We start from the raw sequence: 14868 nt of genomic DNA, 5'->3' as shown, positions 1-14868 counted from the left end.
GACGTGGTCTGTATTGCTTGCTGAGCAGGAATCGAAGAAAAAGATGGAAAGTAAATGAGTGTAATAGGAAATCTTTTGGTATCGAGTCACGAAAATTATGTCCAATATTTACTTGTATTTCATAGAAACCTATCTTTAAGATGGGGGCTCATCTTATTCTGTTACTCGTTCCTGTGAACGGGAACGCGTTATGCAGATCTTGGTGTCTCTCGCGTCCATCTAGGAAAGATAACTTGAAGATGCCTAAATAATGCGAAACGCGTCGTTCAAAAATAAAAAACTAAAATTGTAACCAAGACTGTTTTTAACCAATACATCAGTTGCACGTCGGATCGACGATAATGATGAACCCGGAGCTCTGAGTGCCTGCATGATTATTGCTCGGTTCTGGTGTTCTGACTACTATCTAGGTCGACCGCTTCGTGCTAGACGCTGTGTTCGATCACGGTTCGCCCATTCCTACCAACACAGTCGTATAGTGGCATCTCTCCTATTGAAGAATTGTCGATCGATTCGCCGACTACTTCAAGTGGCTTCTCTGATCCGAACTACACATCCTCTCTCAAATGCTGACATCTGCGTATGTTGTTGACGCGTCAGTGTGCGAGGCATAGGGGACTCTCCAACTGAGTTTGCGTTATCAATTCGCCCACGTGTCGACATGTCTCTTGAGACGCCCTGCTAAACCCGCAGGACAGGACAGGTAGTTTAAATTGTGGAAAGGGGCCAAAATAAGCGGCTGTCAGTTACACTCGAACATACAACGTTATTTGACCAAACATTATAAGAACCAAGAAAATTAAAAAAAAAAACACACACAGCATTAATTTTTGGAACTTAATAACCGGCTGAATACGCCATACAATCTCATGCCTTAAGGGCAAGACCACTTTAATTTAAAATCGGCTGAAAGCCAATAACTTAAAACTCAAACCAAAATCAGAAATTTAAAAGGTAGAAGGCCTTATCTGAAATCAGTTCTTTCAATTGGGCTGAAGACCCAAACGATCTAACACCTTAAGAGCAAAACAACTTTAATTAAAAAAAAAAATCAGCTGAAGGCCTATGTCTTAAGATTCAAACCAAAATTAAATTTTAAAAGGCAAAAGGCCTTTCCTTAAAACAGTTATTTAATTAGGCTGAAGGCCCAAACAATCTGACACCTTAAGAGCGAACAACTTTAACTGAAAATCGGCTGAAAGCCCATCACTTAAGACTCAACAAAATTAAATTTTTAAAAGGCCAAGGGCCTTACTTAAAACAGTTCGTTAAATTAGACTGAAGGCCCAAACAATCTTACGCCTTAGGGGCAAAACAACCTTAATTTAAAAATCGGCTGGAAGCCATACAAATACAAACAACAAGAACAAATAAGAAAAGGCAGTACACCCAACGGCGCTCAGAAGTCGCCGAGGTTCGGCCTGGAATTCGAACACTAACGCTCGCTTAGGTGAGACACGCAGTCGGTCCAACCATTCTCGATCCGACGACAACCCAACCGACAGACAGTCAACGGACCCACCGACTACATAACTTCCGCTCCACCCGACCAGCACACAACAGGGAGTTCAGTAGAGCAACGTAGAAGGTATTGGTGCTCACAACCAATTATACATTGAGCTGTCAAACCACACCCCGTGCTGGACAGCGATAACACGATGAGGAAAATACACAGCCTGAATTTACGTCAACGGCCAGGGCAGGTAACCGGAAAGTTAACGGCCACAAGGCGAAAGATTCCGCTGGTGCACTTCAATTAAAAATAACCAAGTACAGTTAAACTCCTCCAGAGGGTGGCTAAAATTTGCCAACTTTAAAACACACGTTGTTCCTCGCGGGAATGTCCAAACAGCCGACAATGAAATACAAACGACACAATGTGAACAGTCGTGACTTGCTGGTAGATCAAGTAAAGCTCCACTTTCGTGTCCAGGATCGGTGAGCCACGGACCTCGTAGCAATGGGAACAGCACCACACACTCCGACCGCGTGTGGACGCCGCCAGCGGCCCTGGCCAAACCACGCACTGCGGAGATTTCCTCGCTGCTCCACGCCAACTGACCAACTGGTCGCACATCGCACAGACGGAAACTATCGCCAGGCCAAAGACAGTACAAGGTGCGAATATCAATACACACCGCTGCTGCCACTCGCGGAGAGACAGGATAACAGCATAATCGCGATAACTGCATGAGACTAAACACAGAATAGCAAACAAGGTTTAATCCCACGCATAACGTGAGCCAGCCACGGCTCATCCCCGTTTACTATTCTTGCCAACTGCGCGGTGAAACTGCGCTGAGGAGTCGCGCATTCATCCATCGGCCGCCAAAGTTTACAATTTTGCATTTTCCGTCGATACATGTACAAATATCAACTTGTAACCAATATGCATAACTTCTTAGTGGTGCGTCCTTCTCTTCCTTTTTTGTTTTAGGGTGCATTTTGGTTAAGCTGGCGGCGATGCTTTGAGTTCTTTGGCACGCCACGAGAGCGCGCTGTTTCCTGATGCGCAGTCTGGAGGCTCCAAGCAAGCGCAAGAGAGGGGGAAGAGAGGGACTTGCGTGATACATTTGGTGTAGTCGGCCAGCAGACCCTAGTATGTGAGGATCGTCCAGGGGCGAACGTCAGTTTGTAATCCCGGCAAGTTCTCCTGTTTGGAGGGGGGTGTGTTATTGGTAGCCGCCATAGGAACTCGTCGGCTACTCAGTGGAATTTACCTATTAGTCTTGAGCATTTCCAAGGAGAAGGCTTTTTCTAATTCCACCGCGAAAGCAGTTCTCTGAGATATACCTGCTGCTAAACCATCGTGGCGAACATCATCAAACAATGGAAATTAATGGTGAGTTCCCGTCTGTCGTATTGCATCCTAGTGGGGCACAAAGTGAATGAGCTTAACAGTGTTGATAGTGCGAGAGGGATTTCGGCTTTTACCGCGTGTAAATAATGTAAATGCTCATTTGTTTAAGATTTCCAAAAGGAAGTGTCAGTGCTAAGACGTGTGTGCCTTGGGTGTTTGTAGTAACAGTAACAAAGCACTATCTGAGCGGCATCTTACACTAGACTGTTTTAGTGCTTAATCCTCTAAACTGGTACTCGGTTTATTTGGTATATTCATCGGCGATCTTAAATAGTAAAAGGAGGCAAACTGGTGTCTTATCTTAGGTTACATAAATTTATTTAGGGTGATGTTTCATGTATGTAAAAGTTGTTTCTCTGTTTTACAGCTCCGAAACGTAACTGTATTATACCCACGTGAAATTGGTGTTATAACCTCCGGCTACTGATGCTAAATTTAAATAGCTACTTCTGATGAAGATTTCAGACCGATCCCTGGGCTGTTATTTAAACTATTTTTACTATTTCAGCAATTTTTATACGTTATGTTTTTATATTATTCAAAAAAAATCATTTACAACTGTATACCAGTAAGATTGTAATAATAAGAAGTCTTTGCCGTTAGATTTAGAAGCATCCGACCCACCTTACATTTCAAAGCGGTGGGTTACCCTGTGCTGTTAACGAAACAAATAAATAAATTACTGTTCTTTAAAAATTATTCTGATAAGTGGTCTAATCTGTTTTGTGCAGTTTTGAATAATTCTTTGATGTAGTACTTATTGGCACGTCTGAAATTGGTGTCATTAAAATAATTTTGATAAATAGTGTAATCTGTCGTTAGCGCATTTAAATAAGTCGTTCATACTGTTCCTTATCGGCACATTTGTATTATTTTGATTTAGGTGACCTTACAACGCAGTAATTGTATTAATAAAGGCACTTGATGTAAATTAGGGTACTCAAATAAAATTGTTTAATTTTTCTGCTGAGTCCGGAGCCAGTATTATACCACTCCCGGCTCCCCGCCTCCTTGACCATTACACGCACATTAATCGTATGCCAAAACACTCTTCTCTCTTTGTGTTACGATTTGCTAAAAACTCGTTTCGACATATTAAAACGTTTAAGAAATATGATGGATTTAATGTATAATTCACTGTAGCCATTCGTATCTGGATATTTTGTTATTGGCTTGATGAATTCAATTCACTGCATAACACTGGGAGTTGAAATTTATCAAGGTAATAAATCATCTTTTTGACCCTTGATAGCAAAGGTAAATACTAAATAGAGAGACGCCATACCAGCAGGCAGAAGAGTAGATGTCACACTTCGATTTTTTCTACTATGGACAATTATTCCAATTTGATGTTCCAATTCAAGGTATCTACTGCATCGTAGTATCTGGCATTGGCCAATCTCTGGCGAAATCGCTGGAAACTGCATAACCGAAAGTTGAAGGCCACAACGTTTCTTTCTCTGGAAAAAGATCAGCTTAGCTGATGCTTAACATTTACAGTCAGTTGTTCAAGAACATGTGAATATGTTATTATTTCAAAACTTACAACGCTGTCGAGGTACATGAAATGGAATTGCTGATATGAAAGCACCCTTCCACAAACACATCCATTTACATATTCATCAGCAAAATTCCATCAGCATTGTTGTTTGTGTGTGTGTGTGTGTGTGTGTGTGAGTGTGTGTGTGTGTGCGTGTGCGCGAGAGAGAGAGAGAGAGAGAGAGAGAGAGAGAGAGAGAGAGAGAGAGAGAGGCGTGAGGACACGGTGTCAGATTTTATCAAAGGCGTGCAATTAGATCATCGGAGTTTCTTTTCTGTTTACTTTCAGCTCGCAAATCTAGAGAAGACTGGTTGAATTTCGTGCGGTGTTTTGAAGTGAGGTGGAATTTACCGTGCTGGTTCAAATGGTTCAAATGGCTCTGAGCACTATGCGACTCAACTGCTGAGGTCATTAGTCCCCTAGAACTTAGAACTAGTTAAACCTAACTAACCTAAGGGCATCACAAACATCCATGCCAGAGGCAGGATTCGAACCTGCGACCGTAGCGGTCTTGCGGTTCCAGGCTGCAGCGCCTTTAACCGCACGTTACCGTACTGTTTCGGGGCTTTGAACGGCAAATATGTGGTTCTACAGCGCCCACAGAATAGCGGAATCAGGTATAAGGAGAACTTCAGTGTCGTTTCTTTGGCTCTCGTTGGCGGAAACTATTTATTTCGGCACGTAAACGTACATATTCCAGGCCGAACACTTCACGGCGGGATATTACTCCAGACGTCATTACTCGCCGCTTCTGAAACTAGGTAGTTAAATATTCCTGAAAAAGTGCTGTCCCAATACCATACACTGATGGACCAAAACGTTCTGTTTAATAGCTTGTTTGTCAGTTTCCGTCTGCGTATCAGCCATCCGAAAGTTTCTTGGTAGGTTTATGGAGTTACGTGGCATTAGAAGTCTACGCACAGATGTCTTCGTGTTAAAAACGAGTCGCTGATTTGCGCAGGCGGTGATGGCGCCCGATAGCGACACAGATGAGTTCCAAAGGATTTACATCAGGCGAATTTGGTCGCCGACACATAAAACATGAGTTCCCCATAACGCTCCTCACAACACTGTAGCACGGCCAGTTAACTGCTGAAAGATGACATCGCCATTGTGGAACATAGGAAGCACGAAGGAATGCAGGTGGTTCGTATCTGACAGCGTGCCTTCGATTATCACCACACATCCCATGCCAGCGCAGGAGAATGTCTCCCATGGCACAATACGAGGTGTGGCTAGAAAAAAACCGGACTAGTACTGGTGAAACAATAAAACGAATGCAATAAGGCTGAAAGTCGCGTGGCCTGTCACGTGACTCTCGCTCCGCCTACTGCTCGAGTTTCATCTGCCTCCTGCACTCAGTCTGCCCGTGGCGTCTGTTTTAAGTAGTTGACGTTTTGTCTGTGCGTCGGAAAATGTTGAGTGTACAGAAAGAACAGCGTGTTAACATCAAATTTTGTTTCAAACTAGGAAAATCTGCAAGTGAAACGTTTGTAATGTTACAACAAGTGTACGGCGATGATTGTTTATCGCGAACACAAGTGTTTGAGTGGTTTAAACGATTTAAAGATGGCCGCGAAGACACCAGTGATGACACTCGCACTGGCAGACCATTGTCAGCAAAAACTGATGCAAACATTGAAAAAATCGGTAAACTTGTTCGACAAGATCGCCGTTTAACAATCAGAGCAGTGTCTGAGTTAACAGGAGTTGACAAGGAAAGTGTTAGGGAGATTCTTCATGAAAGTTTCAACATGAACAAAGTGTGTTCAAAAATGGTTCAAAAGTGTCTCACAATTGAACAGAAGGAACGCCGAAGAATGATTTGTTCTGACATCCTGGAAAACATTGAAAGTGATCCCACCTTCTTACAAAATGTTATTACTTGCGATGAATCGTGGTTTTTTACTTACGATCCCGAAACTAAACGCCAATCGATGCATTGGAAAGCTCCTGGTTCTCCACGACAAAAACAAGCACGAATGTCAAAATCGAAATTCAAGGGAATGATGATTGTTTTTTTGACATCAAAGGGATTGTGCACATTGATTGGGTACCAGAGGGACAAACAGTGAATCAGCATTACTACATTAGCGTCCTGGCTACCTTACGTGAGCGAGTACGGAGAAAACGGAACGATTTGTGGAGATAAAAGTCATGGATCCTTCACCAAAACAATGCCCCAGCTCACAGTGCGTTGTCAGTGAAGACTTTTTTGGCAAAACACAACATTCCCATCTTAGATCGTCCACCCTACTCACCTGATTTGGCCCCCTGTGACTTTTTTCTTTTCCCTAAAGTCAAGTCAGCTTTGGAAGGAACTAGATTTGAGACTGTTGAAGCAGTAAAAGAAAAAGCGACGGAAGTAATGTATGGACTTACCGAAAATGATCTGCAGCATTGCTATGAACAGCGGAAAATTCGTAGGAAGCGGTGTAGAGACCGAGGCGGAGAGTACATTGAAGGAGATAACTTGAAATTGTAAATAATTGTAAATAAATGTTTTTTCCAGCATCAGTCCGGTTTTTTTCTAGCCGCACCTCGTATTCGGTTTGGCCGTCGACGTGGAATCATGGCCGGGATATCCCCAGCACCTCGTACTGCTCCCACAAGCCTGCGTACATGGCGCGCTGGACATATCGAGCCGCGTGCACGTCGATGGCGGCGTTTGTCGAGACGACCATCGACTAAGTGTAGCAAAAATGTAATTCACCCAAAGAGCCGACACGTTTCCATTGATGGACAAGTCGGATCCCATAGTACCGTGCCCAGTATATTCGTAATTGACGAAGTCGTTGGGTCAACATATGAACACTTAGGAGTGGTCTACTGCAGAGCTCCATGTTCAACAGTGTACGATAAACGGTGAGCGAAACATTGAACGTGCACCAGCATTGTGCTCTTTCGGCAGAGATACCACAGATCACGGTATGTCCTACTTTAGAAAGCAGACAAGCCTCCGAACCCCACTTTCTATGAAGAGTCGTGGATGTCCAACCATTAAGCGCCAATTGGTAGTTTTACTGTCCTCCTATCTCTTTCCGTAGATGCTTACGACAGTAGCACTCAAACATTCGACCAACTTCGCCGTGTCCAGAAAGTCGTTCACAGGCTCCGTGTAAAAATAATCTGCCGTTTTCCGAAGTACGCCAACGGCCTTGCCGCAGTGGTAACACCGCTTCCCGTCAGATCACCGAAGTTAAGCGCTGTTGGCCTGGGCTAGCACTTGGATGGGTGACCATCAGGTCTGCCGAGCGCCGTTGGAAAGCGATGTGCACTCAGCCCGTCTGAGGCAAACTGAGGAGCTACTTGAGTGAGAAGTAGCGACTCCGGTCTCGTAAACTGACATACGACCGGGAGAGCGGTGTGCTGACCACATACTCCATATCCGCCTGTGGGCTGAGGGTAACACGGCGACCGGTCGGTACCGTTGGGCCTTCCAAGGCCTGTTGGGACGGGGTTTAGTTTAGTTTTTTTCGAAGTTGCTTATGTGAATGCATTTTCGCATTTGCAGCCCATATCTACGTCTCTGCTCCGCTTACATCCTTTTGTTGATGTGTCAAGTGCCTGAAACGTCACCAGGCGGCATCCAACGTCGCTATGAACAGTGGTCATAATCTTTTGGCTCATCAGTGTATGTATCCTTCGCAAGCGAAGCCTTTCCCTGACCAACCTACATAATGAAACCATTTTCCGGTGAAAGTAATAATCCGATACCAAATACTCGGCGCACATGATCCCTTTCCGTCAACAACTTACATAATGAATCCATTTCCTGGTGAACTGCATTCAGGGTCTCGACGGCGTGTGTAGAGCAAGGCTTGTGCTAGAGAACGCTTTTGACATTTTAGCATCTGTATGAACAATTTTTAGAAGGCCAATGAAAGTGAAAACTGATACACGTGAGCCTGTTTTTCTCACACAAGTTTTCCGAGAAAACTTGTTTGAACTGCTTTACGTCTGGTAACTTATGCGTCGCCTGGCAGGCATATCCGTGTAAGCTTACTCGTAAATAGAGCTAGTCTCGTACTCACTGCAGTTCTTTGTTGACTAATTTACATTTTATTGTGGGAACAGATAAGCGTATTTAGGTGATACACTATTGCTGGTACAAGCACTCTCCTCTTAAGAAAAGTTGCTGTACGACTCTCAGCGTTTGATATCAGATTCTAAATGGAGCAAATTCCTGGTGGAAACATTTTATGACCTGCAGGTGGAGTATAGCTTGCTTTTCAACAGAAACATCACAGTGCTCCAAGCGTAGAAAGCCAGCCGCTTCTCCAGAAAGCACTGAAAGAGATAAACATCTCGAAGACGTATTGAGGAACCGAGGCCCTGGGCTTTTGAAAGTGTGAGACACAGCTGTACGTTTTGACTCAGCAAAAAAACAAGTGTGTACGCAATTTAAGAAGCGCCAGCATTGGTTACCGTAAATAAATTACAAGTTAGAAAAAGACACGGAGCGGTGACAATGAAGAGCATCTCATTGGCTGCGGAGAGAGCGTAACCCGAATTTTTTCGGTGGTAGGTGGAGTTCTATAAGGAATAGTTTTATTGGTCGGCAATCGGAAAACTCGGAGCCAAGCCAATCAGAATTTCGTATGAGACGCAAAACGCGGCAATGCGAGGTTCCTTTTAATTAACATTCTATCAGAATTCATCGTTAATGTCCAACTGCGTTTACGGAAGCTTCCGTGCCAGATTTCCTCCCTACACCGCCAGCTGGTTGGAGCCTGAACTGATGTACTGGAGAGTTAGAAAATTTTCGGGCTGATCCGCACCTACCAGGAATCCCTTGAGTGCGAAATTGCAAAAGGCAATGCTTACAGCATTCGACGCCCCGCTTATTGTCTACTAAGCAAGCACAATATTGTCTGCTAATGGCAACAGGGGGCTGCACTGGAGGTATCCAACGCTGAACACAACATGAAGCTACGAAGCGTACTTGAACTGCTTAGTCGACGAGTAACGCACAACAGAGTGACAGTGCTAGTGTTGTTGATACAAAGCAAAGCAATGGCAACGATAAAAGAAGTAAATATCGCATTATATCTGCGACAGCGGTCGCTGAAGTTCACATTTCGTCAGCACGGAACTCAAGGAATTTCGAAGACTGAGAACGAAGTCAGACATGACATATTAGCGTTTCTCCAAGACGCGTCAGTGAAATGTGTGGTGTCATATACGCTTGACTATGCGGACAATGTACACAAGCAGAATAGTGATGACAATACGTGCTTCACAAGTGAAAGCGATACTGAACTAGGTATCGAAACATGCAGTTCATCTTCCTTGTTGGACAGAGATCCACAAATCCCACCTCCAGTGAAACGTAGTAGAGGACAGTCGTTGTCCAAGGAGCGGAAACTAAACATACGAGGAGCGTTTGAAAAGTCCGTGCAAAAATAAAAACTACTTATTTGTTTGGGGTAAACCTTTTTAATTTTAGACATGGTCTCCTTTTACCTTATACACTTCGTCCAACGCTGTTCTAATTTGTTGATCCCTTCCGAATAATAGGAATTATCCAAGTCTGCAAAATAGCTGTTAGTTGCTGCAATCACCACCTCGTTTGAATAAAATCCTTGTCCCGCCAGCCATTTCTCCAAATTGGGAAACAAATAACAGTCTGAGGGAGCCAAGTCTGGAGAATAGGGGCGAAGTGAAACGAGTTGCAATCGTATTTCCAATACGATGTTTAGCAAGCTTCTCTTTAGTCTCCTGAGGCGTTTTCCCTTTCATAAACTAATATTTAATTACCACACGAAATTCTTTTTCGTCCATTTTTTGACAATCTCTCGACTTCTGTGATACGCACGAATGCCAAACACAAAGAAATAGACCAATATGGCTGAAACTTGGTGTGCGTTCTTTCCAAAGATGCTACTAACTAAACATGACGTCGATATGCGCCGGTAGTGCCGTCTCTATGACTTTGCACGGTCTTTTCAAACGCCCCTCGCAATTAACTTCATGGAAGATCATCCACAGCATAGTAAAAAAAAAAAAATAAAAAATAAAAAAAAATTAACAGATTTCACTCAAGTCCGCAGCAATATGATCGTGTAGTGTATAAGATATTGAATGGAGGGTAAGGCCTACTTGTTACAAAAAACTGTTTGTATCTAACATCCTTGAATGCACAATCTACAGGATGTGTATGATGGTGTCTATCTACGTTAGGCACGTCAAATTGCGCTGTTAACTTAAAGTGATTTCAAGGAAAGCAATGGATGGTTACATAACTTCAAACAGTACAACAGATAGCGAATTTTCAAACAAAGCGACAACTTGACGATGCATTGTAAACTGCGGATTGGCACTAAAATTTGTAAATGAAGTAAATAAACTTACATCATTCAGTAAGGAATTTGTGATCAAGTCAGACCAATGGGGATTTGAAGAGCAAATCCATATGAAAGGAACCGTGGAAACCAGAGGTACCAAGAGAGCTGTATAAGATCAACTAAGATTAATCATCATCATCATCATCATCATCATTTAAGACTGATTATGCCTTTCAGCGTTCAGTCTGGAGCATAGCCCCGCTTATACGAGTACAGTTCCTCCATGATCCCCTATTCAGTGCTAACATTGGTGCCTCTTCTGATGTTAAACCTATTACTTCTTAACCGAATCCAGGTACCTTCTCCTCGGTCTGTCCCGACTCCTCCTACCCTCTACTGCTGAATCCATGAGTCTCTTGGGTAACCTTGCTTCTCCCATGCGTGTAACATGACCCCACCATCTAAGCCTGTTCGCCCTGACTGCTACATCTATAGAGTTCATGCCCAGTTTTTCTTTGATATCCTCATTCTGGACACCCTCCTGCCATTGTTCCCATCTACTAGTACCTTCAATCATCCTAGCTACTTTCATATCCGTAACCTCAACCTTGTTGATAAGGTAACCTGAATCCACCCAGCTTTCGCTCCCATACAACAAAGTTGGTCGAAAGATTGAACGGTGCACAGATAACTTAGTCTTGGTACTGACTTCCTTCTTGCAGAAGAGAGTAGATCGTAGCTGAGCGCTCACTGCATTAGCTTTGCTACACCTCGCTTCCAGTTCTTTCACTATGTTGCCATCCTGTGAGAATATGCATCCTAAGTACTTGAAACCGTCCACCTGTACTAACTTTGTTCCTCCTATTTGGCACTCAGTCCGTTTATATCGTTATTTTCATGTTCTAAGATTAATGCCTTAACGAATTCGTAGACAATTATGCCGGCTGTTGATGTGGAGGCTAAATTGGCTGCAAAGTTATTTATTGTGTTGCGACGAGTTGGAGGTATTCTGCCCCCTGCGTTTCTTTCTCATGAGCGTGATCTTACAAGGGTGTAGGGGCTATTTACATCTTAGCAAGCAAGATTAAGGAAATGCTCGTAAGAGAGCTACAACTATGGTACGAGCACTGCTTTTGGCCAATAGCTTGTAAAAATAACTTGTTTTTCCTGGTTCCTGGTCTGCATGCAAAAATCATACTACTCTAGAGCAAACTACCCGTAGTGGAAAGTGTGTATCATTTCAATTCATACCACTTAGGACCACTGGACAAGTTCTTCCTCTGCGCGATTGTTTTTTCCGTCCCTATAAAACATATTATCACACTATCTGCAGCTACGCCTTAAAGGATGGCCAGTTTCACGACAAGCTCCACGACAGACTGTTTCGCATTCAGTCGCACGCCATCACATTCCATCAGTTCTCATCATATGAGTCTCTATGCATTTGTTAAGAGAGGATACGTCGTTGAACGTCCTGCACGTTTTTCAGATCACTGTGGAGCGCCTTTTTTTATTCAGTGTTCATGTTGCAAGATAACGGTTCATTTTGAACATTTGTGGAATGTCGATAATGTCCATTTTATGAAGTGTAGAACATATATCCCCTCTCTGTACTCCCCGTACACTCATTTCCTGTCGCCCTCCTGATGCACATGGTGAATCACTAGCAGCTAATATTTTTCTATCATAATTGTTAACACAACACTTTCAAATGAGCCTTAACCGCAGAGCTATGCTGAGATTGATGCGCAGGAGCATTAAAGTCATTTTATAGTCATTAAATTACCTCAAGTTTCGCTCTGAAGGCTTGCGTTTTAACGCAAATGAGCGGTTTTCTTTCAACTCCGAACACAGGTGTGACGTTTTCTTTCTGTAGTACTATCCGTTTCCAGTTAATACCACGACAGTCAATGGGCACTTTGCGATTGTAATTCATTTGCGCTATTATTAGCTTCTTCCCCCTGGGTCACTGTTTCAGAGACGTCAAGGTCTCATGTTTATGTTCCCACAGACTGCCATTTCATGATTTTGTTGGAACGATATTAATGTTCCATTGGTTGTCTTTTGTTTATCAATAATTTTATTCGAATAAATCAAAGTGATTGTTATTCGTGTCTCATTTAGTAGCCGTAGGTTTCCTCCCTCATTTTATTTTGGAGGTTACCTTGCAGTCCTTTGCGACGCCTTCCAGGATTCCATTTCACTAACCTGGAGGGTCAACTTATGTATTTTGTAACGTCCCCCAGAATATCTTACAGGAACTCCATTAATTTAAAATACCCAATGACATGAAAATACAATTGATGGTTATTTAAAGTTACACAGCTGTTGTAACAAATATAGTCATTTTCATGTTCTTTTCTGAAACAGAATAACTTGCGTGTGAGTGTGTGTGTGTGTGTGTGTGAGAGAGAGAGAGAGAGAGAGAGAGAGAGAGAGGAGAGAGGAGAGAGAGAGGAGAGTGAGAGAGAGAGAGAGAGAGATATCATGTTTCTCGTTTGTGTTAAACTTCCGAACTCTTCGGAGGAACGGTTGTTTAAACTTGATTTTGAAATGATGTGGGAGGACTTCCTACACTGTGTGGAGGCTTTAGATAGCAAACGTTTGGTTTTGCAATGATGAACATTACCCCTCTCTTTCCGATGTAATCGTGAAAGTTCCTCTGTCGGACCTAGCCTGTTCCCCATAGAGAATAAAGGTAAGCGGCTCGTAGAAGAACCAGGACAGCTTCGTCATGGGTTCCAGAACCACTCTTCGTCTACGACACGTAATCGTTATTTACGTGTCCGAGGTAGGAACGAAGATTTTTTATCCTGTCAGGGTTGCCTCCGTTTTTTTGCAGGTTTGTGAGGTACTGTAAACAATCATTCCTCTTAATTCTGTCTTTATAATCGGCTGAACTGACGAACCTCAAACAAGGAAAGGAACGATAATCATCCACAGTTTCTGTTTGTTTCTCATTAGTCCAATCAGCATGGTGCTAACGCAAAAACAAGCAAAAACTGCATGTTTCAATTATCATTGTAAGTCAAACAAATTAATAAACGAACAGAAAAGCGTACAGGCGCCCGACTGGTCCGCATCTATCCCAAACTGAAGGAGGCTGAAGTGGGGAGACTTTTGCGCCTGCGCACGGCAGCCCATGTGCACACACACACACACACACACACACACACACACACACACACACACAAAGAAGCACGCGTGGCTTTGCACTGGTGAACGCGCCCATTGCCTCTTCGTGCAATGGCTGTATGCAGCTATTGCGCACGGGAACTAGCATAAATGTAAACACATCTGAAGGTAGATAGTCCTTAATTGGGAAAGAAAGTCTGACCGGTATCTCGGCCACCCAGCAAATCCAAAGGAATGTTGCGACATGTTATAGATAATTTGAGTGAAGGAATAGCGCTTGTCGCTTAAACAACCGGTTTCTGGTTACATCGGCTGTTTTCACGCCAGTTTAAGATAACTGTTAAAACTGCTCAAAATAGCCGGTTTATAAAATAATCGATTTTCTTTTTTCTTATTCCTATTATTTCCTGTAAAAAGCGTAGAAATCGAACAAAGATTGAATAATTTTTGTTCTCTCAGTTTCAAGATACGTAGAATCGAAATATTGATTTAGAAAGGCAAATAAAAGAAAGTGAATTCAGCGTTTGCTGCTTTTCTCGAAAAGTTTGCAAGTGGTTGAATACTACGAAAAATCATCAGTATTCTCCTATTGAATGTGATTTTTTTGAAACTCCGCTCAAAACTCATGTCATAACCGGTGACCATAGCACTATTTGGGCATTAAGAACAGTCTAAAGGGTAAAAACTGAGGCTGAAGAACTCTGTTTTTCTTTTTAATTTTTCCGTTTTGAAGGGTTACAAAAAGAAAAAGGGATATTATGTAGACACAGACAAATCAGCTACTTTCTGTTTCTAATTGTTGTTAAGTTCGCTTTTACCACGATTTGTGGACAAGCAGGGACTTCCCAAAATCACGTGACTTTCCCGGCTTGATGTTGAGAACATGCACAGTAGATTATGCTCACTAACTCTATGTTAAGAAGCCACTGATTCTGAGAATGAGCACTCGCGCTTGCTCAGGCTCAGGCTCAGGCACTTGCTCGCGAGCAGACCAGTAACATGGTAACTCCAATGTTCTTGTACATAGAGCAAAATCCACAATACCA

General features: G+C 43.0%; 1 pseudogene; it reads left to right on the top strand.

The window, feature by feature from the left end:
- The first annotated feature begins 7548 nt into the window (after nt 1-7548).
- LOC126196299 (5S ribosomal RNA) lies at nt 7549-7666 on the top strand (annotated as a pseudogene).
- Nucleotides 7667-14868: the final 7202 nt, after the last annotated feature.

This window comes from Schistocerca nitens, chromosome 7 (genome assembly GCF_023898315.1).
Source record: "Schistocerca nitens isolate TAMUIC-IGC-003100 chromosome 7, iqSchNite1.1, whole genome shotgun sequence".
Lineage (NCBI taxonomy): Eukaryota > Metazoa > Arthropoda > Insecta > Orthoptera > Acrididae > Schistocerca > Schistocerca nitens.
The sequence above is the reverse complement of the archived record's forward strand: the minus strand, read 5'-3'. Positions and strand labels throughout refer to the sequence as shown.